This window comes from Rhinolophus hipposideros (assembly GCF_964194185.1).
Source record: "Rhinolophus hipposideros genome assembly, chromosome: 26".
Taxonomy (NCBI): domain Eukaryota; kingdom Metazoa; phylum Chordata; class Mammalia; order Chiroptera; family Rhinolophidae; genus Rhinolophus; species Rhinolophus hipposideros.
Window position 1 is genome coordinate 27,458,963 of NC_138072.1, and position 4,017 is coordinate 27,462,979.

The window sequence follows — 4,017 nt, forward strand, 5'->3', positions numbered from 1 at the left end:
GAAGGGGTACCACACTGTGGTTTTAATTTGCATTTGCATCAGGACTAAGGACATGGAACATCTTAGTATGCTTGTTGACTATTTGCAGGTCTCATCTGGAGAAGGTTCTATTCAGGTCTATTTTACAATTTTAGTTGCTTGTCTTTCTGTTCCTGAATTGTAAAAGTTCTTTATCTACTCTGGATAACAGACTCTTGTCAGATATATAATGTGTATCTATTTTCTTCCATTTCTTGGGCTGTTTTTTCAATTTCTTGACAGCTCCTTTTGACGCACGCATGTTTTTAATTTTAAGGATGTCCAATTTGTCATATTTCTTGTTGCTGCTTATATGTGATGTCATATCTAAGAAACCGTCGCTAATCTAAGGACATGAAAATGTATCTCCATGTTTTGTTTCATAGTTTATACTTTTACCTCCCATATTAAAGCCCTTTATCTATTTTGAGTTAATTTTTGTATATGGTATGAGGTTAGGGTCCAGTTTCATTGCTCTTCATGTGGTGGCCAGTTGCCCAGCGCCATTTGTTGGAAAGACACTTCTTTACCCCATGTCATGTTGCCTGTCCTTTATCAAAAATCAACGGACTGCTGTGAGCCCTGCGGCCACCCTCTGTGAATGGGGGTGACCTGTCTGCACCTGGCCCTGGCCCTGCAGCTCTCCCGGGAGTGAGGCACCACCTTGCATGGGAGCAGAAAAATTATGACCAAACTCTTATTTCACATCAACTACAGACAGCTGTCTATGAGGTACCCAATTTGCTGAGCCCTGTAATGCACTAGACTATTTCTATCTATAACCCTACAAGGAGCATAGTATTGTACCTCCTGTAGTTCAAGGAACTAGAGTTTTGAATTTTTAAGTAATTTGCAAGTTCACATAGCTAGTAATGGTGTAGCTTCAATTATAAAATAAGTAGCAAGTGTGTGGCTGGTCTCAACACGATATTTCTTGGCACATGGCAGAGCATCTTATAAAATAGCTCTTCTAATACAAAAAGTAAATATGCCCGATCATTGTTATTCTCTCCAGAGAAAACATCACTCAGACCTCCCTCAAATATTAGTTGCCCTCTGTCTCCCTCAGTCATTGTGTTGATGCAATAACTTAAAAAGACACAGCTATTAAGTCAAAATTAGAAATTCAAGTGAACAAAGTAATTATGTTTAAAACGTCACGTGGCATGCAAATTACATGCACCAACACTTTTAAATTTCACAGTAAATCTGTTCATATGTATTAACTTCCTTCCACTTCATGAGCTCAAAGTGACCTGTCCCAGGCTGCACAAAAAAAGTAGAGGAGCCAGGGTCACACCCAGATCACTTTGGCTCCAGAATCCAGAGGCTGCACTGTTTTCTGCAACTGCTTGCTTCCTCTGGCTGAGGATCTTGGCAGTTTCCTAAGAGGATGGGAAAGCCCTGAGGAATTTAAACAACCCACTATCACAGTCTCCAAAGCTACATGAGCACGGGAGAGTCAAAGTATCTTCGTAACATTCATCCCTTCATTAAGCACACACTGATGAAACCCATGGCATTGGCTTTCCTGTTACATGGCAGGAAGTTAAAAAAATTGACTTAGTTAACTTTGTTCTTAGCTAAGATGCAAACTGTGTTGCTAGTGTCTCAGCAGCTGTGTAGGAATCAGGTAAAACAAAGCAATGTTGTGTATAAGTAGCTATTGGTTGTGGTTGCCAAGTTACTCCAAGAATGAGATGAATTAAGAGATGGATGGCAAGGGAATAGAGATTGCACAGATTTGGGGCTTCAATCGGTTTGAAAAGCCAACTGCTTTTGGCTCCATCCATTAGGAGTCACATTTTAGATATTTTTAGTGAGGAAGTTCCCTAATCACCCAGCCCTATGGAAAATGGTTAGGTTTAGGGTGTATCACGTTACAAATAAATGAATTCTACCTTGACTACCTGTTATACATTCAATTGTGTCCTCTCAACTCATGCTTTGAAGTTATATCCCCCAGTATTAGAATGTGGAGTTTTTTGGAGAAAGGGTCTTTACAGAGGTCATCAAGTTACAGTGAAGTCATTAGACAGATCACCAATTCAATATTGCTCTTGTTTTTATTTTTTTAAAAAGGGGAAATTTGGACACAGACACACATAAAGATGATGTGAAGACACGGATAGAAGACAGGTCTACGAGTGAAGGAGACAGGCCTATAAACTTCCTTCGATCACAGCCCTCAGAAGGAACCAATGCTACCAACACCCTGATTATGGGCATATAGTCTCCAGAACTGTGAGACAATAAATTTGTTTTTTAAGCCCACACTCTGGTAGTTGTTACAGCAGGCCTAGGAAACTAAGACACTGCTCTATGTAAAATTGCAGCCACCCCATTGGCACTGCCAATCCCCTTAAACTTGTTATTTTTATTTTTTCCATAGTACTTGTCACTTTTAAAAAATTCAATGTCATGCTTCTCAGAACGCTGTGAAATTTAAAACTTACAATTTATTTAGTGGAATTTTTTATGCAATAAGTTTGGACCAAAGTTGACCATGGAAAGTGAGAAAACGTGGATCAAGGGGACCCCGGGATTCACACAGTTGTTCAAATATCACCACTGTGAAATTTCAGAACATTATCATCACTCCAAAATGAAACCCTGTCGCCATTCACAGTAACTCCATTCCTTTCCCTATCCCCTGGCTACCATTATTCTACTTTGTGTTTTTATGAATGTATCTAATTTGGACATTTCTATATAAAGAGAATCATACTACAGGTGGTCTTTTCTATCTGGCTCTCATTTAGCATGTTTCCAAAGTTGCTTTCTGTTTTTCTGAGCTTGTCCTTAATGATGCTATTGCCTATGGATGCGTGGGGAGCTTGTTTGGGCTGTACTACTTGTGGTGAGACCCTGTAGATACCGTGTTTCCTCGAAAATAAGACCCAGCTGCAACATCAGCTCTAATGTGTCTTTTGGAGCAAAATTAATATAAGACCCGGTCTTATATTACATTATATGATATAAGACCCGGTCTTATAGTAAAAATAGGACCAGGTCTTATATTAATATTTGCAAGTCAAAGCATGCCCTATTGCTCCGCGCCCTGCGTCTGTACCCATCGGCCCATAGTGAGATGCCCTACTGTGAGGTACCACACCAAAGTGCCAGCCAGCAGAGGCTTCAGCATGGAGGAGTTAAGGATGGCTGGCATCCTTAAGAAGGTGGCCCAGACCATTGGGATCTCAGTGGATCCAAGACGGTGAAACAAGTCTACTGAGTCCCTGCAGGCCAACGTGCAGTGCCTGAAGGAGTACCGATCCAAACTCATCCTCTTCCCCAGGAAGCCATCAGCCCCCAAGAAGGGAGACAGCTCTGCTGAAGAACTCAAATTGGCCACCCAGCTGTCAGGCCCAGTGACGCCCATACGGAATGTCTACAAGAAGGAGAAAGCCAGGGTCATCACAGAAGAGGAGAATAACTTCAAGGCATTTGCCAGCCTTCGCACGGCCCATGCCAATGCCCGGCTCTTTGGCATCCGGGCAAAAAGAGCCAAGGAAGCTGAAGAACAGGATGTTGAAAAGAAGAAATAAAGTTCTAGTGACAATTTTAAAAACCCACAAAACCACAATATGATACTCCTTTCACACACACTAGAATAGCTACACTTTTGGAATTACTGGAAAGTCAGTTATAATTCTAAATAACCATGTCAATACCACACCAGCATAGTGGAGAAGACATCCCAGTTTGTTATAGAGCACAAGCCCAACGCAGACCTAGTTCTCCCAAGGAGGTGAAGCTCATCGCCCTTGGAGTAAGAGGCACTGTGGGGAGACTGTTTTAGTGCCTTGGGCAACATGGATGACCTGGGATGTGGGAGACACAGCAAGATTTCTAATTCCAGTTTTCCAGATCACGTTTCCACAAATCAACTAGACTACCAAAACAGGGTGGTATTGGCAAAAAACCAAACACACAGATCAGTGGAGCAGAATCAAGCCCAAATTTGAAGGAGCAGAAACGAACGACGCTGGGAACACT

The 4,017-nt window shown here is 41.6% G+C and overlaps 1 pseudogene across 1 annotated transcript; it reads left to right on the forward strand.

Annotated features, from left to right (window-relative positions):
- The first annotated feature begins 2,524 nt into the window (after positions 1–2,524).
- On the forward strand, positions 2,525–3,566 carry LOC308493338 (large ribosomal subunit protein eL13-like; annotated as a pseudogene). Its single transcript has 2 exons — positions 2,525–2,531; positions 3,053–3,566. The product of its transcript is annotated as a large ribosomal subunit protein eL13-like (transcript).
- Positions 3,567–4,017: the final 451 nt, after the last annotated feature.